The following is a 26343-nucleotide window of genomic DNA, read 5'->3' as shown; positions in this document are numbered from 1 at the left end:
AGGCTTGGGGAAGTGGATCCAGCCTACCGCGGGGCTGAACCGATGCATCATGGAATACAAGTCCAACCTCTTAGTCCTACCTCGAATTTCTTGCTCCAAAGGGAACTTCAAGCTCCTTGACCAGAAAGGTGCAGTCTCGGGCCTGCGACTTATAAGTACCCAAGAGCCACTTAACCCCTGAGGTCTTCTCCTGACGGAGCTGGAGAGGAAGATCTACTTTTTGCCCCGGCTGAGCTTTTTCCAGCCTTTCCCCGGGCAAGGCCAAAGCCCAGTCCTCTAACACGAAGCCAGTCACAGGTTCGGCCCAGGAGAAGAGACACGTTCCAGGCCACATGTGAAGCAGCGGTTGTCAGCCGCTGCCTCCCGCTCATCTGTCCTTCTCCTCAAACCGGCCCTACAGCTCCCTCCTGCCAGGGACCCAAGCTGGCCGGCCCTCTGGGAAGAAGAGGGAAAGGCAACGCCAACAGTGACGAAAAAGTGTTGGGTCTACGAGAAGGCAAACTGACCACCCGGCCGTCAGCCCCATCAGGGAATGGGGATGACCGGCTCCCCGCTCGGTGCCCACTCCCTTCAGTAAAATCGCCCCACGTCCCAGTCCTCGGGGTCATGGCACCGAGGGGACTCGAAATTCCCACTAGCCCTGGAGTAGGGAAGAAGATCCCTTTAACAGCAAGCCGTGGACTCCCAGAAATGGCCAGTAAGAGTGAAATGAACACCACTTTGCCAGACGCTGGGCCCCCTCCCCAAGGCAGGAGATGTTCAGATTTCAACCCGAGTGCAGACTTTATAAATAGACGGGGGGAGAGACGGGGGAAAAGCGGCAGTGGGGATCACCGGTGGGTCACACAGCTCTGTTACTGAACCAAGATCTGCTGGCTCCAGCTGGGAGTCCAAGACGCCGTAAACTCAGGCATCCCCTCAAGGGAGATGCCCAGGTCCACTTCCCGGCCCCTTCCATTCGGCCACCTCGGCTTTCAGAACACTCTGCATTCCAAGAGGAAACTTGGCAGCCTTTAGGGAACGGCCTCCAGATGTATCGAAGACTCTGAAGGCCCGGGTCCCCCGAGGCGTCCCTGATCAGAACGTCGATGGATGCAAGTCTGGCAGGTGGTGAGGCGGGCCCGGCTGAGGTTCAGGAAGCTGTGGAGAAGAAGGGCCCGGCCCGGCACACCTGCTCTCTTGGCTCAGGCCAAAGCCTCAAAGGCCAGGAGACGGGCGAGTGCAGCAAGACCAGTGGGCAGTTAGCAAAGCTCGGCCAGCTTCCCACATTGGGTGTACGCCCCTGGGCTCTCACGGTTTGTGGGGGGAGACGGGGGCGGGCGGAAGTGCTCGACTGCGCACACTCTGGCTGTAATGGACACAGAGAGAGCAGATCTAACCCTGGGTCTCCCAGTCAGGCCCCCCAGTTTACTTCTCACATTCAAGTGTGGGGAAACTGAAGACGGCGGTGTGGCCAGAATGAGAGACCATGTCTGTGTCAGGGGGTTTAAATTCTAGGGAATGTCAGAGCTTTTATTTTTCCAAGGGGCTTTCACAGCAGTTATCCAACTTTTCCCTTAGAATAAACTGTTGAGTTGGCAAGTCGGAAAATCCCCTTTCTGGGAGATATACATAGATACAACTATATATAGATTATATCTATATGTCTATCTGTAGCTACAGATATCTATATATAGCTATATCTATATACAGGTATAGATAGATATATGATGGTGACTGGGCTGCAAGGTGGGGAAGGGATGGAAGGGGAAGAGGCGGAGAGGAGAACGTGGAGAAGGAAGGTGAGCGGACGACGTGTAGATAAACCACTCAGCTCTGACACCAAGGCTGGGGTGACCCAAGTGGCCCCTCCAATACTGATAATGATAAGCCTATTTATTAAGCGTGTCCTAGGGGATAAGTGCTGCAGGGGATGAAAGATACCTAGCTCGGCGCAGTCCCTATCCCCTACGCCACAGCCCGGATCCCACCCCCACGCCCCTCGGCCACCCACCTGCACCATCTCCCACAGGATAAGAGGGGATGGGACGAAAGGAGAAGGGCGGAAAGCAGAGCGGGGCAACCGAGCCCGCGTTGAGGGGGGCTGGGGCGGGGGCAGGGGGAGGGCCTTGTCCCCGCCTCTCTGTGGGTTTCGTACAGGAAAATATCGCCCGGCTGTAACGTTCAGTCTCTGGCGGGCTGAAGTTCCACCACAAAGAGTCTAAAGATAGCCCACTGATTGCACGTTTGCAGGCAAGCCCAGAATCAAGCTCTGCCTAACTGGGCCGGAGAGGGCCACAGACCGGGGGTGGCAGCAGGGGGGCTGTTTCAGAGCCTCCTCTTCCCCGGACAAATCAAAGCCCCAGGGGCTGGGGACGGATGAAAGGAGACCGGGCCCACGAGCAGGGGGGCCGGCAACCTTCCCGGGGCAGGACGTGCCGTGACAGGAGGCTTTGAAAAATGCCTGGTAAGCCAAGCTGACCTGGTAACAGATACAGAGATCGGCCCCTGGCTCTCTCAGGGGCGACGGGACAGGCCGATAAGAGGAGCCCACCTGGGACCCCCTCAAGCTGTTCCCCCTCCCTCGTCTCCGGTCAGAAACAAAGACAAGCACACGCAAGGCTTGGTGTTGGCAACCTGTCCTCCAGGCACTGTTGGTTAAGCCAACGGGGAGGATGTTGAGGGACTGATTATGGCAGATTTGATTTAATTTTAACAGGGAAAGTCCGGAGGCCTAGTACAAGTCAGAGCAGGTTGTGACATCTAGCCTCTGTCAATGGACTTCAAGGTTTGGGCAATGGCCCGTGGGGACCAATTCTCTTTCTCCTGGAATGGCAGGGGAGCCGCTGCTAAGATCTTGTCCAGATCTGGGCATAATGGGATGTTCTTCATTGGCCCAATACCTCTTATGGATTCTTCTGGGCCTCGGAACCCTGGTAGCCCCTTCCCCGCAAAATACACACACACACACACACACCCCAGCCAAGCACTCCTCTGCCTCTAAGTAGGACTGCATTTTCAACACCTCAGCCCAGGAGTGATCTTTCTTAATCTTTCAAGAAAGAAATCTTTCAAGAAACCTCAACTCCCTGTTCCAGTCTCTCAGGGCTAACCCTAACCCACTCAATTAATCATCAGTGAATCATCAGTATTTACTGAGCATTACTGTGTGCAGGGCACTTTGCTAAACGCTTAGGAGAGAACAATATAACAGAGTTGGCAGATACATTCCCTGCCCCCGAAGAGCTTGCAGTCTGGAGAGGTCTCCTCTCCACCTCCAACAGCTCTCATGGGCTTGGTGCATTTCAGGGGATCTTTTGCCAGCTCAAGATCCCCTTTCCCCTCTGCGCAACCGTTCCCTGCTCTGTTCAGGGGATCACGTGTACCAGAACACATACCATCAGCCCACGCAAGGGCTTAGCTCAGGGCTGGGACGCAGAAACCCCCACATCCAGCTTTCCCGTGTCCATGTTAGCTTGGCGGGTGGCGGACACCGAACGGGCATGCCGTCTCCTAGCCAGAAAACCAGCCGGGACAAACTGGGAGCCAAGAGGCACCGGAGCTGACAGGACCTGCACGGGGTTCATCCTGGATGACACCCAATTCCGGCAGCGGCCTCGCAGGAAGTGGAAGTTAGTCAGGGATCAGACGCCAGTCTGCCCGCCTGTCCTTTCCCGCCGTACCGGGCTTCCTCCCTGCCTGGCGCTGGGGCCGACTGGGCCTCTTTCAATGGGCCGACACTCACATCCTCTCCCTGGCGCAGGAAGAGCAGGGAAGCTCCCCAGGGAGACAGGGGAGAGGGAGTGGGGAGGACAGAGGGCAGCCAAGGAGATAGGCGCTTGAGGGACTGGGATTCAGAAGGAAAAATGGCCGATAGCTAAGCCTCTACCCAATCCGTAGCTTGAGTGAGGTCAGAGTCCCAGCGGCAGCCACCGTCCCCGTCCTCCATAGGTACCCTGGCTGCCCACCGCCTATCTCTCCCCAACCAGGGCAATGAGGGTACCGAGGGGAGAGTGAGGGGAAAGGATGGGAAAAAGGGAACCCCCTCTGCCCTCACTACCTCATTCCTCCCCTTGGCCCAGTCCCAATCCTCTTGGCACATTACGGACATTGCCACAAGTAGCCTGGAAATGCCCTTTCCTTCCTGTTCCTTCTGGAACCAGACTTTCCCCTCTGAGGAGGAAAAAGCCAGCAGGGTAGATGAGGAACGTGGTACCGGAGAGCAGGGCGGGATAGGAGGGAAGGAAGAGTCCTAGCCCAGAACTCTGCGGAAAGAAAGGGGCAGTTTCTCCGATGGCATCCAAGCAGTTTAGGAGCCACTTCCTTAAAAAGTGGGGGCCTGACTCTCCCCTATGTGAGCCTCCCCCAAATCCTTTTTCCATTCAGAGGGTCTTGTCTATGACTACAAGACAGGTGAGGAAAGAGTGGATCATGAGTTTGGAGACACACCGTGGGTAGACTTAAAGCTCGTTGTGGGCAGGGAATACGCCTGCCGATTCTGTCGTATTGTGTTCTCCGACGTGCTCGGGACAATGCTCTGCACATTGTAGGAGCTCACTAAACAAATACGATCGAATGAATCAATGAATAAATATCATTGATGATGATAGCGAGAGCTGGAAAATCGCTCAACCTAGTGGGATTTCTCTTGTCCAGGAATTTGGGCATGCAGGTATCCAAGGCGCTAACGGGTATTTCTCTGGGCAGTGGCTCCGGCTGTGCCCTTTTGTTCAGGGTCCAAGGTCTTAGGGGCAGACAAGATTGTTGGCAGGGAGGGTCTCAGTCACAGCCCTTACAGGGAGGCCCCACCCAAAGGGGAATGACGATGGCAGTGACACCGACTTCCTGTTAAGGACGATTCCCTCATCTCTCCTTCAGCAGTGCCGGCTGCGCGTGAATTCTGCGAGCGGCTTTCTCGCTGGTTTTCTCCCGACACCCTCGAGAAGCAGTTGCGCACTAGGATTCTGATTTTAACCAGCAGGGAAACCACTTCTCCTCAGTCACAGGCAAAGCGGGGATTAGGACTGTCAGGCCCGGCATTCTTGGGCTGCTCCTGAGCCAAACTAGCCACACGGCCCTGTCCACGGACAGGTGGTGGAGGTGCCAGGCTGGGAGGGAGCAGGTGGGAGGGACCAGGGGGAGGGAGTGGTAGGTAAATGGGGATCTGAAATCGGACCCTTCAGGCCTACAATGCACGGGATTGATTTTGGTCGAAAATAAATCACCGTAAAGTCCCGAGTCAATCCGAGTAGCTGGTGCGAAGAAGGAGCACCCACCTACCTACCCTATACCCCTTCGTTGTCACCTGTTCACGTGTCTGTACCCACTAAGCACTTTGATACTCAGCCCACCACTATTCCCACAGTACTTGTGGACCTGTCTTTATCCTCTCTTGCTCCCCTCTATCTGTAATTTATTTCAATGTCTGTCTCCGCTGCTACACTGTAAGCTCCTTGAGGGCAGAGATTGTACCCACCAGCTCTACTATACTCTCCCAAGCGCTTAACACAGAGGTCCGTACACAACAAGCGCTCGATAAATACCACCGACTGAGACAGAGGCTGCAAGGAGAGGGTTAGGGTGGAGCAGGGGCTTGGCGGGATCTGAGGTGCTTGGACGGCACGGTTGGGTTTCCGTGCTCTGTCTTCCGAGCCCTCGGTGCGGGGAGAGGCGCACGTGCACATACACAAATACATCAGAAGGGTGGAATTTGAGCTAAACAAATATCTAGTCTGAGGCATCCAGCAACCCAACTGGAGCAGCCAGAAAGCCAAGGGGGCAATGAGGAACGAAGTCGGGGTGACCTCAGGCTTGTGGCTGTGGACGCGGGGTTCCGTGGAGGGCCGGCGGAGGCTAAGGGTCCCACGGGGTCTAATAACCAGGACCTAGGAACTCTGGCCAGAGTTCTACCAGCCTGAGGGCTCTCAGGAAGGTCGTCTGGCCTCTCTGGAACCTGGTCCTTTTCCTGCCTCTACCTTTCTACTAAGGGATGCTGGGAAGACAGAATGAGAGTGGCCATCCAGAGCTGAGTGTCAATGGTGAAGCTGGACAAATTTGGGGCGAGGGGGGATTAGATATGGGGCAATCCTAGGGCGATTGTGGTAGTCCTTTCGTTGTCCTTCCAGGAGCCAGCCCTGCCTTCCCTCATTTGAGCTAGGGCCTAGGGATTCCTGGGCCTGCTTTTCAGCCTCACCTGGACTCCCCCACAGCTGAGGCAGCGGGAGTTCCGAGGGCTCAAACCTCCTTTCTACGGATTAGTTAGCAAACGTTTTTTTAAGGCTCTCTGAGGGGGGAAATGCATTAGGTTGACTAACCCCCACGATCCTTTCACTCCAGATGGACCGAGTTCTGCGGGGCACCACGCCAGCCAGCCAGATTTCCCCTCCCAGCCCGGGAAGGAGAACGGTTTTCTGCTCTTCGCCGCTACCATCCCCTTCCCGAGGCCGGTGACCAAGTGGAAGGCTGTCAACCGAAGGACAGGAGACACTCAGAGTCCGCACCTGCCTCCCATGAGCCGACGGCTGTCTGACCCCTCGGTGACCGCTCAGTTAACCCTGACCCCGCAGGCCGGCTAAGCCCTTCTTAAGCAGTGAAGCTGGAGAAGGCCTGCCTGTTACTAGGAAGAATCCTGGCTGCGGGGCCGAGTGGAAAGTGCTTGGGCCCAGGAGTCGAAAGACCTGGGTCCTAGACCCAGCTCTGTCACCGACCTGAGGTAGGATCCCGGGCGAGTCACTTGCCCTCCCTGGCCTCATCCCTAAAACGGGGCCGATACCGGCTGTCCCCAAGCCTCATATTGGACAGGGACTGGGTCAGATCTGAATCTTCCCCAGGGCTCACCCAGCACTTGACGTGAAGTGGACATTGAAAAAACATAATTAGGAGTTCTCTAGGGCCAGACGGAGGCTTGCTCGACTTTTCCACTAGGGACTTCTCTCCCTTCCCTAGCCACACTTTGGAAGAGCGGTGTTGCAGTCCCAACGGTTTGATGGTGTGAGGTGTTTCGGGACGGGGGATTTCTCTGCGGTTCCATGGGTGCAGATGGCTTTCTAAGAAGCTTTAGCCCACGCTTAGTGACAGGTTTCACGGGAAGCAGCACGGCACAGTGGATAGACCTGGGAGTCAGTAGGTCGTGGGTTCTAATCTGAGCTTTGCCACTTGTCTCCTGTGGGCCCTTGGGCATGTCACTTTGCTTCTCTGGGCCTTAAATACCTCATGTGGAAAATGGAGATTGAGGCTGTGAGCCCCACGTGGGACAGGGACTGTGTACAACCTGACCTACTTATATCTATCCCAGTGCTTACTACAGTGCCTGGCACACAGTGAGCGATTAAGAAACACCACAATTATTATTAGTCGTAGTATTTACACACCTGCCACTCTCATCATCTCATCAGAGGTGGGGAGGCAGTGTGTCCTAATGGAAAGAGCTCGGGATCGAGTCAGGACACCTGGGCTCTAGGCCACCCTTCGCCCTTTATCCGCTCTATAAGCCTGGGCACGTCGCTTAACCTCTCTGAGCCTCAATTTCCTCTTCTGTAAAATGGGGATTAAAACATCTATTGTTCCTCCTACTCGGACTGTGAGCCCGACACGAGATGGGGACTATGTTTGACTTGATTCTCTTCTATCCCCCGCCAGAGCTCAGCACGGTTCTCGGCACAGGGTATTGGTCTCGGCACACAGCATCATCATCATCATCATCATCAGCTCCACTGGCAGTGTGCTGATCCCATAAACACTCTGGTGGCATCAGTGTTGAAGACAGGAAAGGCACAGAAGTAATCACAGACTGACGAGGCGAACTCCCCATTTTAACACCACCCAAAGCCATGGGGGGCGATCGATCGACGGAATTTATTAAGCACCGCCTATCAAGCAAGCAGTCGCCACTTATTGAGCATCTGTGTGCAGAGCACTATACTAAGCACTTGGTGGATACAATATACCAGAGTTATTATATACATTCCCTGCCCATAACAAGCTTACAGTCTAGAGGGGAGAACAATCTAGACGGGGAGACCACGAGTAGAGCACTGTCAAGCAGCTGGGAAGCAAGGTGACTGCTTTTTGAAGGGGAGGCAGTGCGGCCTCGTGGAAAGAATACGGGATCGGGAGTCCAAAAACCTGAGCTCTAATCCCACCTCTGCCAATGGCCTGCTGTGGGAGCTTTGGGTAAGTCACTTCACCTCTCTGGGCCTCTGTTTCCTCACTCTGAGTAAACACACCTGCTTCAAAGGATCCGCTGTAGCCAGGGGCCAGCATCGCCATGACCGGGAGACTCCATTCAGAGAGTCCCCTCTTGCTTGCCCGGGGGCTCGGCCGCCCAACAAGCAATCCCCGTCCGGCAGGCGGACCTGACCCCTCAGGCCCCGTAGCTGCAGACTCTGCCCTCGCCCCGCAGGGCCCCGCTCCCCAAGAGCCTAGAGGTGCCTGTCTCACGCTGCCATCAGCCCCAGCAATTCGGGCCCAACCGATGCCCAGGGGCCCGCGGGATTCACTCTGCCAAGAATGCTGCCCCCTTCTCCATTAGCAAGCGGAGGCTGGGGGGGGGGGTGGCAGGGAGGAGGGGTCCCGGGCCCCCTCCCCGCCCTCGCCCCTATTGTCCTTGGTTCAGTGTAATAACACGCTCGATCGCGCAGGGAGCGCACGCTTGGCGGGCTCTGCCAAGCCGAACAATATTCGTACTGTACGCTTCCTCCTTCGCCCCCTGCCCACCCCTCCCGCCCTCTGCCCTCCACCCCCGCCCCCCTAACGCACCCTGAGCTCTGCAGAAACAGCTCCGTTCACAACAGGAAGGCGGGTTGTTCTCCTGGGGGGAAAGGGACAGAGCGGTGGGCCGCCGGCCTCCAGCTGCGGGTGGATGAGTAAAAATTGTTTCGATTCTGGACAGAAAACATTCATCCCAGGTCTCGGAGACAGCGTGGCCTAGGGGAAAGAGCATCAGCCCGGGAGTCAGAGGACCTGAGTTCTAATCCCAGCTGTGCCGCATGCCTGCTGTGTGACCTTGGGCCAGTCACTTATCTGGGCCTCAGTTTCCTCAATTGTAGAGAGCGGGGATTCCGTAACCATTTTCCCTACTAGACTGTGAACTCCATGTGGGACAGCCACCGTGTCTGACCAGATGAACCTGTACCTACCCAAGTGCTTAAATACCGAGGGCGGAGAGAAAGAGTCTTCACCACCCCCCAGGGCCTATTTTCCCTCCATTCCCTCTTTTCATGGTCTCTCTTTCTCCAGCTAGCTTGGGGCCTTGTTTAGAAAAAAGGGAAGTGCAGGGCACGGGGGCTCAGTCTCACGTTCAGGGGCCGAGACAGCAGACGGGCAGACCGGGCGGATGGCGAGCCTTCCACCTGGAGAACTCCTGCAATCCGCTGCCCGCCGTGGGGCGCTTGGAGGGGAAAACCTGCGCCCAGCCGTGCCGGCCCCTGATTGGCCGTTGATGAGATCATGGGACACAAGCTCAGATTAATGAATTTCCCCAGAGAGCACACTGAAAAACCAGAAACTCATGGCTGGGCTGCCTATCGCTGTCCATCTAGCTGGGCCCCTTCTTTGTGGCGACAGAACTGACAGAGGGAGATTCTCCGCTACAAGGAGCCGACCGCTAGCCCCCGGGTCCGGGGAGAGCTAGAGGGAGAGCCTTCTCGGATCCAGAACGTGGCTCGCCTCGCCGGGAAGACACTTGCTGGATCTGCCCAGTCTTGCCAAGCTCATCCTCTCCGTCTGCGGGGAGGGGACGGAGCTGAGCTGGCGTTGGGAGAGGTCAGGCAGGGGAGAGCAAGCTACGGGGTGAAGAGAAAATGCAAACACAGGAAGAAAAATGATCTGCTGTAGCTGGCTCTCGGGGGACTCGACCGGACCACGGTCGGGCCCCGAGGTCCAGAGCAAGTGACCGCCACAGACCTCTTTCGGTGGGGAGGGAGAGCACGCTCGGCCCCGTCCCCAAGCGCTTCGGAACAAGAGAACTGTGAGACGGGAATCCTCTCTTCCCCGAAAGCCGGTCTGGTTCTAGATGATTCTGATCCCGATCGGGGTGACCCCAGCATGCCCCGCTTGGGGAACCTTGGGTTTAAAGGAGTCCCGAGGGCCACCCTGGCCCCGGATCACAATTTGGCTCAGTCTGCGATCGCGAGGGTGCCCCCCTCCGGGACCCGGACCAAATCCCGAACCTTCGCCCTAAAGCCGCCCAGCCCCAGTGAGCCCCGGGTCCCTCTGTGGCCGCCGTTACCCGCTGGGTAACCTGGGAGCCGTGGGAGCTGGCCGGGATGCGGTTCAGGCCGGCCTCTGACGGCACCGTCTCCCGAGCGGGGGAGACGACGACGCCCGTCCCACGGTCAAACGGCCCCACTGCCCGCAACCCGGGTCCCATCCGTCTACCGCCAGCGTGGTACGTCCCGCAGGAGCAGCAAACGGGACGACGCCCCCAATCAATGGCGGCGGCTCACCACCCCCTCCGTTCACCGTCCGTCGTCACAGGCCACGACACACGGCCCTCGAGACTCAGTGGGCGGGCTGCGCCGCCGGCCCCGACGGCCCCCTCCCGCACGCAGCAGGGCTCGATAAACCCTAGTGAACCGGGGAGTACAAGGGTTGGCACATAGTAAGCACTTGACAGATACCACCGTTTTGATTTTTTGAACGCGAGAGGGGAGATGCCGGGGAGGACGGGGAAGAGATCCCAGCCCAGGAGGGCTTCAGGGAGGAGCGTCGGCCTTTCTGGGCCTCAGTCTCCTCATCTGTAAAATGGGGATGGAATTCCCGCTCTATTCCCTCTTCTAATGGGAGTTCTTTGTGGGAGGGACCGTGCCCAAACGGTCAGTATCTACTGTGGCACCTCGCACCCGGTTCTGGCAAACAGTGAGCCCTTAATTTACTTGTCGTCATCAATAACAATAATAACAATAATAATAGTAAATCATTCCAACGTCCGCCGCTATCCCTGCCCCACCCTGGGCTCACGATATAGCTCCATTTGATAGGGGAGGGAACTGAGATCACAATCACACAGCTGGTCGGGGTAGGAGCCGGGATAGAACCCAGGAGACCCAACCCTTTCCTCTGGCCTTGCCGCCTGCCCACCGTGAACTAGAGTCCTTCCACTTGAGGGTCTCAAAGCACTTTCCAAGAGAGGTAACGGTCCCGCTGCACAGCAAGCCTTTCCCCTCGCCCCAGGTCGCAGGCACCGGCGTGGCCCCAACTAGAGACCAGGACTCCGGCTCTCCCCCTCTGCCACCCTGACCCTAGGCGAAGCCACCACGGCCAGCTGCGGGCCGGCCACGCCGGACAAGAACGCTCGCCCCACAGAGGTGGCTTTGTTTCGGGAGCCCCCGCCCCCCTCTCCCCACCGCTCAGAGGCCCGGGGACGGCCAGCTGAATCACCGCCATTTCAGATTTCTCACGTGCTCGTGCGGTCGAGAACGCAGAGGCGGGTACTCACTCGGAGCCCCGGCCAAGACGGGCACCCTCCTGCACGTGGTTTCTAGCACAGAGTTCGCTCCCACCCACCGCCCCTCCCGGTCCCCCAAAACGGCGGCGGCAGATGCCCAGACGCTCTCCGGACCAGCGAGGGCAGAGAGACCGTCTGTTCTCCCCTTACTGGCAATTAATCGATTAATGGCATTTATTGAGTGCTTACTTATGTGTAGAGCACTGCACAAAATCCTTGGGAGAGTATAATACAACAGAACTAGCAGTCACGTCCCCTGCCCGTTACGAGCTTACGGTCTGATCAGAATAATCGTCGAAAGGTCGGTACTTGTTATACGCTTACTATGTGCCGAACGTTCCGCCAAGCCCCAGAGTACATTCTGTGCCATCAAAACAGAGTCCCTGCCCATGTGGGGATCAGAGTCTAATAGATACTTACTCCCCATTAACAGATGAGGAAACTGAGGCACAGGGAAAGTGACACACCCAAGGCGTCATCACAGCAGGCAAGCAGTGGAGCCAGGATGAAGGACCCGGGTCTCCTAACTCCCAATCTGGTGTTTTTGCAACTACGCTTCTCCTCCTGGGGGCCCCCCGGCCCCAAGTGGAACTAGCATTTAGAAATGGTGTGTCAGACCAGAAGGAGCTCTGTTCAGCCTTTAATATTAGCAACTCTCAGGCAGCCACATTCCCTTATTTTTGTGAACATTCTCCAAATAATGACAATGGAAAGATATCATCCCCTAGGACATCTTGATACTTAGGGAGATTAAGGGTTTAAGCATACGACTCCCAACCCCATTCCTGGATCCACAGACCGTCACCCACCTGGCTCCTGCCCTGGACCAGAGCCAGCAGCAGCAGTGGCGGTAATTAGTAGTAGTGGGGATCGAATTTACTGGGTACCTACTGGATGCAGTGCACAGCTGAAGCCCAAGATAATAGAGTTCCTGCCCACAGAGGGCTTCCACTCCAATGGGGGAGACAGGCAGAAAACCCATTCTCAAGCAGTGGAAATGTAATAAACTGAAAGCTCCATAGACTATATTTTTCCTCTCCCCGCTCCAGGAACCCCAGGGTGGTCTGGACTGGGAGCTCTACCTCAAAGGGCAAGCAGCTGGTTTCCGCTGGGGGCCGCCTACGGAACACGACGCTCACTTCATCAATCCGAGACAAAGTTCAGTGCTTTGAATTTAAAAAAAAAAAAAAAAGAACCTCTCCCCAGAGACGGATTCGAGATCCAGAGCCCCTGCTGCTCACTCTCCAGAAGAGCAGAGGGGATCAGAAGGCAGGAAACAGGGAAGTGGCTTGTTCTGGGCTTCCAGTTGTTAGTCGCTCTACGGTCAAATGTGTCTAGAAGGCACAGTGCAGAGACAGACGCAGAGAGCACAAAAGTGCAGGGGATGGGGGGCGGAGGGGAAGAAACCCTTCGATGGCCCACCCAAAATCGGTCCCCTAGCCCGACCCTCAGGGGAAACTAGGTAGCGAAGAAGATGTGGGCGACAGATGGGCAGGTCTGACTTTCTGGGATGTTTTTTCCTAGTTGGGAGACGGTCCATCGGTGTATTTCCTGAGCCCCTTCAGGGTGCAAAGCACAGTCCTAGGCATTGGAAAAGCACAATGGAAGCGAAGACTCACATTCCCTGCCTGCAAGAAACTTACAATCTAACGGGGAGGGACCGGGCAGACAAAAGGATATTCAAGCGCTGGGAGCAGGAAGAAGGACGCAAGTCAAATAGGTTGCCGGGCGAATACGCCAGGGTGAAACTTCAGAATAGATACCCGAGACCACCGAGCTGACGGGTAAGCCCTCAGAGTGCCGCCGGCTCCGAGGGGGCAGGCCGGCACCCACGCTAGACCGGAAGGAACGTTAATCCAAAAGGTTGTTCCGGGCCCAGCCTGAGCTTCTGTCTGGATCAAACGCACGCACTCCAACCCCAACCCTTCCGCCTGAGGAAGCACCCAACCTCCGACTTCCCCTCTTGGCCCGACCGCCTCACTGAATCCCTCTCCCCTGGCCAGGGGACCCAGGGGGTGGGGGAAGAACCCCTGTCTCTCGGAGAAGGGGAGCGCTCAGAGTGAGAAACTAAGCGGCGTTGGGAGGGAGGTACATTAAGAAGAGGACACTGGAGAAGAGACTCAAAGAGAAAGGTGCAGGTCCGGGAAGCGCTGCGGAGGTTGGAGGAAAGCCAGAGGTCTCAAGGGATCGAGAAGTTTGAGAAACCACGTCAGTGGAGCGCAAGAAGGGGGGAGAGCTGAACGGTGAGGTGCCACCTGGAACATCATGCATCTGTGTTTGGGAGGACGGTTCTGCAGGCAGCCCCAGGCTCTGGGTGGGCGCCAAGCCGCGGCAGGATGCTCTTTCTGGACCCAGAGCCAGAGGGCCTAAATGAGGAGTGGGAAGAGAGCAGGTGTGGTGCTTTTCAGCCCCGTTCTGCTGGATTCCCCCCTTGGATCTGGATGTGAAAGAAACCACGTATCCTGGCTCCTTCCTCCTCCCCAAAGCCTGGACTTGGGCTCCTTCTCCTCTCCCTGCCTCTCCAGAGGAGGCCAACTAACCTGCAAGCCAGTTTGGTGAATGCTGCCAGAGACACAGAAAGGGAGAGAGAGAGAGATATCTGAGTCCTCCCTTCCTCTCTCATCCCCCTCCCTGGGTCTGGGAGCTCGCACTCCCCAGAGACAGAATCACTCGCTCTACACCAATTTCCACTCTGTCACCAGCATCTGCTACTGGCCCCGGGGGCCTCCCTTCCAGCCTTTCTCGGGTGGCCAGCTCGTCCATGGGACAGGACGGACCTTGCTGGAGGTGTGTGTTTAGGGGTGGTGCTGAACCCCTCAAGCCAGAGCAATAGAGGATCAAGTCGCGCGACAGACCGTCTGCGTTCTCGGCACCTGGCTGTCCAGGGAGACCCTGGGGAAGGTTTAAATTTTCTGGGCCTCGGGTTTCCCATCTGTAAAACGGGAATGGAAACGAGAACGGTGAATAAAAAAAGACTGCACGACCACTCCAGCTTCCAAAGTCTTCGCCGCTGCTCCCCAGCCAGAGACGTTTTTCTGCAGGATTCCTCTCTTGCCCACTCATCGCCACCTGGATCGCCGCTCCACTGCCTCTTCTCACTCTGGCCACTCTCCGTGCACCAACAAACTCATTTTTCACCTGGGGGCCCCCGGCTTCTGTTCGTACACCCCCCCATACCTCTCCCCAACTGTGCAACTCTTCCCATTCTGGTCGCTCTCCTCTCATCCACGAACTCATTTCTCACTCGGGTGCCCCAACTTCTGTTCTCACATACATCCCCCCCGACACACACACTCCCGGGCACTCTCAGAGCCGCTCGTCTTTCCAGGCAAACACATAAGCAGCTTTTCAGGGAAAAAAACCCCTGCCTGTTCTCAAGCAGAGGCCGGAGAGGCGAGAGGGAAACCCTCAAATCTGCGCATCTTGGCCAGAACCTCTAAGCCAACCGACAGGTCGGTAGGGAGGGCGAGAGGGGAGCAGAGTGGGGAGGGGATCCTCTCAAAATGCTTTCTTCTCCCCCAGTCCACCAGTCGGTGAGGAAACTGGCAGAGACCCTCTTCTACCTCACCAGTTCTCCATCAGGCACTTTGGACGCTCCATCTAGCCACGCCTCCCCAGTTGTCTCCCGCTCCCCGCCCTGAAACCGGCCGCCTGGACACCTTCGGATGGGGCCCGGCTTTGTACTTGAACACCGGGAGGGAGCTACGGTGGCCCGGTCCGGTTCCCCTCCGTCTCTCCGTGCTGAACCACCGCAGCAGATGTGGGGCAGAGCCGAACGACAGGATATGCTTATCGGGAACGGATTCGGTCGGGGATCTCTTAGAGCCTCTCATTTGACAAGCCGAAGGTCCTAACTCAGTCATTTCTCTGCCCCAGTGTTCTCGGGAAGAAAAGTAGACAAGGAGCTCAGTACCCCTGTTCTTACCAAGGAGAGCGAGTCCCTACAGGAGACCAGAAGGGGACTCCTGGGGCCCCGTCGGTGCAGTCAAAGGAGCTCGTCTCCAATGGTGCAGAGGGGCAAGGAATTGGGGGTGGAGTTGAAGAGAGGACTACAAGGAGGCAGGAGAGTCAACGAATCCCCCTGGTGATGGAGTTCATAGAGGAAGCCACCCCTACCCTCGGTGTGGAGAGTGATCCGAGCCGGCCTCCATCTCCCTCGCAGATGCCGTGTGTGCGTGGGGCCAGTGGCTAGCTGGGACATTCAGGCTACGACTCCCCGCTCCCCTGGTCCGGGCTGTCTTCGGTGAGGCTCCCTGCCTGCAGGAGGAAGCTCTTCCCTTGGCCGCTTCACTCCGTTTTCTGAATCATTTCAGACTGGCGCTCGGGATCCGAGACGGACCATCACCGAGGGAGAAGTCCGGGGAGGTTTTGCCAACCCGGAGCCAGGAACTTAAAGATTCCGGGCAGGCGGTCAGGGGAGGAAGGGGGTGTTCATCTGACCTCCCCCCGCAACCCCAGCCCCTCAATGGCCAGGAGCCTGTGCCAGAGAACAGGAAGCTGAAGCGGTGAGCAACGCCTCCCCTTTCCCAAAAGGAGTCGGCTCATTGGCTGGACGAAGAGTTACGGCCCGAGACGTAGGCGGCCAGAACAGTCGGCCGGGTCAAGGCAGCTTCCCAGCAGACGTGGCCCATCCGCCACGCCTCAGATGGGAGTGTTGGGGGGGAGGGGGGAGGCAAGACACCCCGTCTACATACAGATAAAAATAAAATACCAAAGGAAAAGGAGAAAGGAAAAAAAAAATCATGGTGCTCCACTGTTGTGCAACGAAATTCCCCAGGAAAGCCAGGAAATTCAAAGGTCACTGTTCCCACAGCAACTGTAACCTGACCCATCCCTTCCTTGGATGGAGTAGCTGGCATGGCTGTCCAACAGTGAGGATCAATGTAGGCTCACACACACGTGCCCGCCCGCGCCCACGAACCGAGCAGCCCAGTGACCCACAGGCCAGCCCGGCCGGCACCAAGCCTTCAGGCCCCGGGAGGCGCCCACCCCAGAGGGACTACGGTCTTCACACTTGGCCGCAAAGCCCACTGGGGCCAGGTAGGGTGAGGGAGGCATGTTGCCACCCTCCCCCTCGCACCCAGAACTCCTTCCCAGCCGGTCCCCGTCACCCCGACGACAGAGCCCAGAGACAGAGGATCACGTACATTTCAGGGGGGCGGGGGAGGTCCACCGGAGAGGTGAAGGAGGAACCTGCGGGAGCGACGGGGGAGGGTGTGGTGGGGGCCATTCTGTCCCTCGCCTGTACCACCCTCACTGTCAAAAGCATTTTAAACTGGGCCGGGCCTCGCAACCTGAACTTTGGGGGAAAAAAATAAAATCAAATTCTGTTCTTTGCCTCCTCATCCCTTTTCCTTAACACCTCCCTCCCCTTGCCCACCTCCCAGTACAATGAGGGGTAAGGAAGGGGAAAGACCTCACTGCTTTTTGGAGAACAGGCCCCGTGGAGAACCAAGCCACGATCGTTGTCGAACTGCAAAATCCAGGCATGGTTGAAGAGCTCGGCTGGGGTTGACGACTTGGGTAGTGTCTCTGAGGGGATCGAGGTTTGGGTGCACGGAGTGCAACCTTTGGCCCCTGGTGGAAGAGAATGGCTCTTCAGCTAAACTTGGGGTGCAAAATTCTAGGCTGGACTGAGAATCCCAGTGTGGGACAAAGACTGCGTCCAACCCGATTACCTTGTATCTGTCCCAATGCTGAGCACAGTTCCTGGTGTATAGTAATACCGTTAAAAAAACCCCCCAAAAACTCAAGGGCTTTCACCCACCGGGCATCCTCTGGTGTCCCCTGGAAAGATCAGAGCTCCCATGTTGGCCCCAAACTCCACGGCCCTGGGCCGGACGCTGCCCCGGATGCCCTCAAGCAAGAAGGGAATGCTGAGAACTGTTAAATGGGTGTCTGGGTAGAGAGCAATTTCTAGATGAAAGAGCCTGTTAAGTGCTAATTATCTGTTTTGGGGACATCCAGGAATTGACTTGGAAACATCCCTCTCTTTGCCCCTGCCCCCTTTTCCTCCTCCACCACCACGAGCTGGTAGGCCTGACTGGATTCTCTTCCACACATTACTAGATTGGGTCTCGTAAGGTCTGACAAGAGGTGAGGAGCTATAGGGTGACAGAACCCACGTCTCCAGATCCCAGTCCCACGCCCTCTCCACGAGGCCAGGCCGGCAACCTCGTCCGTCAAAGGCCTCGGAGGGAAGCTGCGGGGGGGGGGGGGGATAAGTACAAGAATGCAGGTCAGGGCCTCTGAGCTCCTCGGAAGAAAGGGGCTACGAGGCCCCAGGGTACTGGAACCAGGTAATTACACCATCAACGGGGTGATCCGAAGGAGCACAGTCTAATTTCAAAATAGGCCGCGCGTCCAAGCTAGCCGTGCCTTCCGGCAAGCTGCCAGCCAGTCTGCCCCGTGGCCTCTTCCGGCCCGAGAAAAGGCTTTTCAGTCACCCTCGAACCCGTAGCGTGAAAAGCCACGCTCCAACAGCGAGCACCCACTCTCCTCCCGGCACCCCCAGACTGTAAAAACCACAGTTCTCCCCCTTCTTCCCCTGGTGCCCCAGGAGAACATAACTCCCACGCCCCATGAAGGGTTGGTGGGAACTCGACACCCAGTGTTTACTATGGAAACCACACGGCCTAGTGGAAATAGTGGAGAAGCAGCGTGGCTCAGTGGAAAGAGCATGGGCTTTGGAGTCAGGGCTCATGAGTTCGAATCCCAGCTCTGCCACTTGTCGGCTGTGTGACTGTGGGCGAGTCACTTAACTTCTCTGTGCCTCAGTTCCCTCATCTGTAAAATGGGGATTAAGACTGTGAGCCCCACGTGGGACAACCTGATTCCCCTATGTCTACCCCAGAGCTTAGAACAGTGCTCGTCACATAGTAAGCGCTTAACAAATACCAACATTATTATTATTAAATAGCTTGTGTCTGGGAGTCAGAGGACCTGGGTTCTTATCCCGACTCTGCCATATGTCTGCTGTGTGACCTTGGGCAAGTCACCTAACTTCCCAGTCGCAATAATTGAGCACTCACCGTGTGCAGAGCGCTGTACTACTGCTAATAATGTTAATAATTATGGTGTTTCGTAAGCGCTCGCTAGGTGCCAGGTACTGTAGCATTTGGGCAAGTATGACAGAGTTGGGAAACACGTTCCCCGCCCACATCGAGCTTACGGTCTAAAGGGGGTGCCTCAGTTTCCTCAGAGGAAAATGGGGAGCAAATCCCACACCCTCGTCCTCAAGACCGCGAGTCCCATAGGGGAGTTGTGTCCGAGCTAATTATCTCGTACCTACCCCTGCACTTAACTCCGTGCTTGGCACAGAGTAAGCGCTTAACGATCAAGTACCGTAATCATTATTATTAATAGTTCGGTGCTCTGATCAAAGCAAGTGCTCAATACGGAACATTTCTGCTATTGCTGCTGCAGGCCCATGCCCTCCTGGGCTCACCGGGGGCCCAATCCTCCCAGTCACCCCGACTCTGCCCAGAGCCCACCCGTGGGACGCAGCCCGGCTCTCCCCACCCTTAACCAAAATGGCAGGTTTGGGAGAAAGGCACCGCAGCCGAGCCTCTCGGGGCATCCAAAGGTCACAGCACCAACAGTAACCAAGACCACCGCTTTAAGATTTATGTCTCCCTTAGACTGTGAGCTCTGTGCAAGACTGGGTCGGTGTCCAACCTGATTAACTCGTATCTACTCCGGCGCTTCATACGGTGACTGGCATAAACGCTTAATACCATCATTATTATAACGAAGCTAGTCTGTAAGCACCCCGAGGGCACGGAACATGGGTAATAATTCTCTTTGGCTCTCCCAAATTCTTAGTACAGTGCCCCAGACACAGTAGGCAGTCAAATATCACCGACTGAAGGCAGGAGGCTGGGCTGGACAATGCTTAACACACATAGGCACGCACACTCACCTACCCACCACCACCCTTTTTTCTGAGAGGGCAAAAACGAGCCCGAGATGCCCAAGAACGTTGCCTTCTACCGTTCAGAAGCTCCTGCCCCTTCAGTCCCCTCATCCCCCTTACTCTTAGATGGGGAGCCCCTTGAGGATCAGGGAACCCACCCAATTCCCACCTGGGTATATCTGAGCTGAGTGCTCTGCACATGACAAGCGCTTACTAAACAAACACTCTCAAGCCTACAACTCGTAGCCGTCTTCCCGCCCGCCTCGTGGGCGCCTGGTCTCCCCGGAGCCTCAGCTCAGAGAAGGCAACCGCTCTCGCGTGGGGACCTTCCCTGGCGTCAGAGACGTCGGACGACGGCGGCTCCTCCAGCTCCGCTTCGAGGAGAGATGGTTCTGAGCCTTTCCAGCTGTGAAGGAAGCGCCCGACTCCCCCGTCCCTCTGCGGGAAACCTTCCCAGCATCCAAACTCGGACAGACGTGAATGTTGGAGGAGGGACCTCTTCCTCTCCCCAACACCCCGGCTCCCTTTCCCTCTCTGAACTGAGGTCGCCCAGAGCTATTTTTCGTTGACTTTTGGGCAGCAAAAAACTCTGTTCTTTAAAGGTCCACTTCTCCTACTACAACCCAGAGAGCACACTTCACTCCTCTAAACTCCAACCTACCGACCGTACCTCGATCTTGTCTATCTCTCCGCCGACCTCTTGCCCGTGTCCCGCTTCTGGCCCGGAACCCCTTCCCTCTTCATATCCGACAGTCAGTCACTCTCCCCACCTTCAAAAGACTTATCGAAGGTACGACTCCTCCAAGGGGCCTTCCCTGATTAAGTCCTCATTTCCTCTTCTCCCACTCTCTTCTGCATCACTTGGATTTGCTCCCTTTATTCACCCCGCCTAAGCCCCACAGCACTTAGGTCCACATCCATAATTTATTTATATTAATATCCGTCTCTCCCTCTAGACTCATTGCGGGCAGGGACCGGGGTCTCTCAACTCTGTTACACTGTACTCTCTCGAGCAGTTAGTACAGTGCTCCACACTCAGGGAGCGCTCAGTAAATACGATCGATTGGCTGATTGATTCACTCGTCTCCTCTGCCTGCACACCTCAACGAGAAGTCTAAAAGCGTTATTTATCTGTCACAAGGCTCGCCGGGTAAACACCTATTTCCCAATCTTCGTCAAGGCTGCCAATCAGTGGACTTTACTGAGCGTCGTCTGAGGACCAAGCACCGCACTAGGCGCTCCCAAACCATCTGTGGGCACTCAATGGATGTGGATCGCCTGGATCCACACCGCCAGGAGCATCGTCTTCTAAATCCAAGACAACCACATACGTTCGTTAAGCCCGGACGGCTTACTTCACCCATTAAGGCACCCACACGCTTCCCCCTTGCCCCTCCAGGTGGGTGTCTCAACGGGGCAGCTCCCTCCCTGCCCGCCCTTCCACCCACCGGTCCCTCCGTCCCGGGGAGGAGACGGGCCCCCCCTGCTCTCCGGGAGCTTCCCCTGAGGCCAGCCCCGCCCGGAGCCCCGAGGAGCCAAGAACCGTGTCCCGCCAAGTAGCGACGGACGCCGGCCCCTGGCTGAATTCAACCAATCGATCCGACTGATCGATTGTTTTCTTTAACCTAATTCACTCCGTTTCTTTCCCTGTGCCTCTGCCCTTCCCCCGGCCTTGCTGCGAGTCCCCGTGTGGGCCCAGACTGGTGTCTGAATCACTGTCCTCTGTATAAGTGCTTAAAAGGCCCCACGATCAATACATAGGCAAGGTGGACTTCGGTGCCAAGCTTTCTCACCCTGGAAAGGCCAGCCGCCCAACTGCACACCACGGTACTTGCAGACCGGGGTAACGACGTCACAGCAAACGCCACAACCCGCCCACACCGCCAGACACCTGGGATCGGCGAGTCTGCTTGAAAACGCCAGGGGACCGGAAGGACCCCGACCCACAGCTTAGGGCCCCCTCCCGACTCCGGCAGAGCCGGACCTCTCGGCAGAGGTCGGGAGAACGGTAGGAAGAGGAAACGGTCTCTTCCCAAGACCCGCGGGCTCCGGCTTTTATGGCCGCATCTCTAGGATTTGCCCAGGATGTCACGTCAAATCGATCGGTGGCACTGACCGAACACCTACCGGGCGCAGCTAAGAGTAAGGTGCACACAGCACTGCACTAAACACCGGGGAGAGTACGCTAGAGTCAGAAGCCAAAAATCATTAATGCAATTAATGGCATTGAGCACTTACTGTGCGCAGAACACTACACTTAGCACTTGGGAGAGTTCGCTAGTCAGAAGACAAGATCGACCAAGGGCATTTATTGAACGATTACTGTGGGCAGAGCACTGTACTACACACCTGGGAGAGACCACGGAAACAGAGTTAGTAGACACGTTCCCTGCCCACAAGATTACAAATCTAGCTATATTCCTGGAGAAGGCCAGAGCCCCACAAGCATCGGACTCCCAACTCTGCCGTCTGATGAAGCAAACGAGACCTTTATCGGTTGCCCAGATGAAGGGATTTTCAGCCAAGGAGCCTCTCCATTTACAGTTTCAAAGAGGCAGTAACACCACTGTAGCTTAAGCAGTCGAGTACCAAGATGCCAGAGATATTACCCTTTTAAGCTAGAATTTTGTCGAAACCTCCAGTAATTCCCCCAAGATGCCACCGTCTCAACTCGCACGCGGGATTGGTGTCGGTTTTGAATTTGGATCTTCCCTTGTGACGGCCACCAGTCCTCCTACAGGCGTGCATTTCAATCAAAGGGTCGTACGTTCTGGTTTGTACCTCAAATGTCAGTAGTACTATATGGTGATCACTCAAGTCCACCTAAGCCATCTCGATGTCACTGACAATGTCACCAGGCTTTCAGCATGATCTAGCGGGAAGGGCACAGGACTGAGCTGCAAAACCGCCTGGGTTCTAATCCTGCCTGCTGTGTGACCTCGGGCAAGTCACTTAGCCTCTCTGTGCCTCATTTTCCTCAACCACTAAGTGACGATTAAATCCCGTCCTCCTCCCCCCTTAGAGTCTGAGGCCCGGGACTGTGCCATGTCTCCTCCAAGGCTTAGCTCATAGTAAGTGCTTAATAAATACCAGAAGTATTTCACCACTACTTTTTCTTCCTGCATCCGCTGGTCTCCTCCAGGAGGGTTTTAGGCTGGAGAGGAACCCATTTGGTAACGCCATTCCTTAAGGGGCTCTGAGGCCTAGCCAAGAGGTCCCGTGGCTGAGAGGAGATCTGGGTTCCAGTCCTGCCTCTATCCCGCTGGCCCCGCTGGGTGACCTTGATTAAGTTTCTCTACCTCTCTGTGCCTGTAGTCCCCAGTCCCCACTGATAGACAAGGACAACAGTGGCCGCTCTGGCCTACTTCCCTCGGATGCCTGGAAAGATGCTTAAAAAGGGTCTACATAATTAAAATTATTAAGCTTATTAAAGTGCAGTGTCCTCGGGTGGGGGGGGGGGGGGGGATGTAACCAAACAGCAGCATCCCTCCTCAAAAGGTCTCAAAAACTCGCATGGCATAGGGAGGGTAGATTGACCGGGGTCATTTTCCGGGAGACCGCCCCCAAAGTGGGGGTGCTGCTCACCTGAGGCTACAGTCCAGTCAGGGTGTGTGTGTTTGGGGGAGGCAGGAAGGGGTGGGGGGGTGTTCAAGCCAGCCCTCAAGAGGATTGCCTCCCGGCTCCTGCCAGGAGAGGTCTCGAATAACCGCTGGGACGGTCCGGCCCGTAGCGTACACCTGAGGAACGAGGGAAGGCCCTGCTAACCGCACGACAAGCCGACCGCAGCACAGAGCCGACACCCCGGGCCAAAGCTGCTCGCCAACCCAAGAGGGGGAGGGTCAAACGCCCCCACTCCCCCCCCCCCCCCCCCCCCCGCTGCCTACCGGCCACTGCGGCAAGCCCCCACACGACATGCAACGCCGAAGCCGTACGGAGATAGAAAGGGATCTGGGAGGAGTGGAGGAAGGGAGAGAGAAATTTAAACACGCAAGCATCCACCTCCGCCGTCCCTGTGCAGGGAGGCCGAGTTTTATTTTTACTCTCCCATAAAAAAAAGGCAGAAAGGTGTGACTGCTTCGAGCGTTGAGCTGAGGCTACCGGATAAAACCGGTGAATGTGTGTGTCGGGGGGGGGGGTCGCCACCCCCATGCGTTCACCTCTTCAGACCCCCGGCGGGGATGTCGCCCGGGCCTCTCTGGTTAAGAAAAGGCTCTTTTCCCACCTCCCGACCCCACCGCGGCAGAGAGCGTTTCAACGAACGCCACCCCGGAAAAACCTCATGCGCCACAGCCGGGCGGCAACGGTTCGAACCGCCTCCCCGGGTAAAAATAAACAGCAGACGACGTCTCGGCCGCCCTCCCCATCCGGGCCCAGGCAAGGATCCCGGGAACAAAGGCCACCGACGCCGTTCCCGTCCGGAGCTCCTGTTATAAGCGGCCCGAAACCCGCCCGCCCTCCTGGAATTTAATACCCTATCAAAGGGCTAAAGGCTTTTACAATCCGGAACGCACAAAGGAAACTCTCTCTGGGGCTAGGACTTATCGAAGGCCAAGTTTCCAACCGAGGCGCGCAGGAACATCACACGTCGGCGTCCTCTCCACGGCCCCGGAGACGAGCTCTCGGGGACCGGACGGGGCTACCGCAACGATAAATAATGACGATGATAATAACGATGACGATGATGATGGTGTTTAACTATCTGCCAAGGACTGTTCTAAGCGCTTCTGGACCAACCCGGGGGGTGCGAGGGAGGGAAGGTGGACTGCCAAACCCAAACGCCCCCATCCCCAGTCCGCCCGGGCGGGGGCCGGAGACCCGAATCTCGGTACAGCGCTCAGCACAGAGTGAGCGCTCGATACGTTCGGCCGAATGAATCCCGAGGCCCCTTCCCCCGCTGCGGCGTTAGCCCGGTTTCCGAATCCACGGCCGTATTAAGGGCCGAGGCTGGAAGGCCGGAGAAGGGGCTTGTGTTCTGTGCAACGGGGCTACCGGACGGGGGTGGGGGGCAAGGAGGCGACCCCACCCACCCTAAGAAAGGCAAGCCGAGTTTGGGGTCGGAGGGGGGTGGCTTATCTAGGGAAGGGGGGCGGCGGTGCCCCCGCTAAGCCCGTCCGGACCCCGACCCCGTTTCCCAGCAGCCGGACGAACAAAAGGGGGGGATCCAAGGGGGCTCCCCTTTCCCCTGCCCCCGACCCTCCCCCCCCCCCCACCGGGTCGGATCAGTTATAACGTCCTCTCCCACCCTTCTCCCCCCCAAATGTCCCCCAGGCCCGGCCCGTTGGGTCCAAGGCCGTACCGAAAAGGACCGGCCCGGACGCCTGGGGGACGGGCCCGAAGATAAGAATGCTAATCGGGGTATTTATTAAGCGCTTACTAGGTGGCAGACACCGTTCTAAGCGCTGGGGGCCACGGGCTCCGGCACCAGTCCCCTGCCCAAAGACGCACAGACAAAACGAACACAGCCCCGACAACGGCGACAACTGCAACGGCCTCGGATCCTGCAGGCGGCAGGAGGCCAACCTGGAGGCGCGGGCTCTGCCCCTCCTCCTGCGGGGGGATGCGGGCACCGACCGGGCCGATCCGGGCCCCGCTCGGCCGGGCAGAGGTGACCGCTTCGGGAGGCGGGAGGGAGGGAGGGCAGAGGCCCCCGCCCGCCCGGCTGGGGAAGAGATCATCATTCGGTAGGATTTCTTGAGCGCTGTGCAGAGCAACGGACTGAGCGCTCGGAATGGACAGATCCGGCGACAGAGACAGACCATCCCTGCCCATCGACGGGCTCATCGGGGGAGACGGATAAAGACGAGCCCGCTTAACGGCAATCAATAGAATCAGGGGGATGATCGAGAAGACTGAGAAGATCGATAGGATCATCGAGATGTATACACAAATGAGCATATGTACTGAGCGCCTGCTGGGTGCACAACACTGGACTGAGCGCTGGGACTGGCCAACTGGGCAAGAGAGAGGGATTAGGGGAGGGTGGGGCGGGAGGAGGCCTCCCGCCCGGTTCGCCCTCCTCCGCTGCAGTCGATTAGAGCGGGAGCCCGTCCCCGGGCAGGGACCGTCCCTCTCCGTGACCGACTCCTAAACTAGCGCTCTGCACCTAGTGGGCGCTCAATACGTAGGTCCGGAGGAATGCATGCACGCCCGGGGGAGCGCGGGAGGGAGGGATGGGGATCGCTACGAGGCGGCTACGGGCGGGGCCCCGACCCTTACCTGGGTCTCATGCCGGAGAGGACAGGGTCGGGTGATGGCCGGGTCTGGGCAGCTCCCGCCCGCTCCCAGCGCGGGGAACGGCGGCGGGCGGGGCGGGCACATGGAGGGAGGGAGGGCGGGGCGGAGGAGGAGGAGGGGGGCCGCCCCTTGGACTCGTCCACCGCTCCGGAGGGGGGTCCGGGGGACGAAAAGCAACCTCTAAGCGCCTCCTCCTCCTGCAGACCGAGGCGAGCCGCGTCTTCACCCGTGAGACACCTGATCCTCCTCCTCTCCTTCCCATCCGTTCCCGGATTCCCTTTTCTCCCGGTGAACGGCGGCTGACCTACCCGGGAGCCTCCCCCTTCCTTCCCCGCCCAGTGGTAGGTTCCAAAACGGCCCTCCCTTCCCCCCCCCGCCCCCGAGCGGGCGGGAGAAGGAGGGGAGGGGGAAGGACGTCATTGGCCGGCGAGCCCGAGGGGGCGGGGACAAGGAGACGAATGGACCAATGGGAAGACGCAACGGGCCGAGCGCGGGGGTTTTCCCGCCCCCGTTGAGGCCGAAGGTGATTTAAAGGGGACGCAAACCTCGTGCGCCTCTCTCCGAAGGAGAATAATGAGGTTGGTATCCGTTAAGCGCTTACTATGTGCAGAGCACTGTTCTAAGCGCTGGGGTAGACACAGGTTGTCCCACGTGGGGCTCACGGTCTTCCTCCCCATTTTACAGGTGAGGAAACTGAGGCACAGAGAAGTGAAGTGACTTGTCCACCGTCACACAGCTGACAAGCGGCAGAGCTGGGAATAAGACCGTG

At 57.3% G+C, this 26343-nt stretch overlaps 1 protein-coding gene across 19 annotated transcripts in view; it reads right to left on the bottom strand.

The window, feature by feature from the left end:
* The window catches only part of MICAL3 (microtubule associated monooxygenase, calponin and LIM domain containing 3), a 118324-nt gene extending 92683 nt beyond the window's left edge, over nt 1-25641 (bottom strand). For all 19 annotated transcript variants that reach the window (XM_029077690.2, XM_029077699.2, XM_029077696.2 and 16 more), the window contains exon 1: nt 25557-25641. The gene's annotated coding sequence lies outside the window, so the exon portion shown is untranslated. The remainder of the gene's footprint in view (nt 1-25556) is intronic.
* Nucleotides 25642-26343: the final 702 nt, after the last annotated feature.

Source organism: Ornithorhynchus anatinus, chromosome 13 (assembly GCF_004115215.2).
Source record: "Ornithorhynchus anatinus isolate Pmale09 chromosome 13, mOrnAna1.pri.v4, whole genome shotgun sequence".
NCBI lineage: Eukaryota > Metazoa > Chordata > Mammalia > Monotremata > Ornithorhynchidae > Ornithorhynchus > Ornithorhynchus anatinus.
Note: the sequence above shows the minus strand (reverse complement) of the source record. Positions and strands in the feature narration are given on the sequence as shown.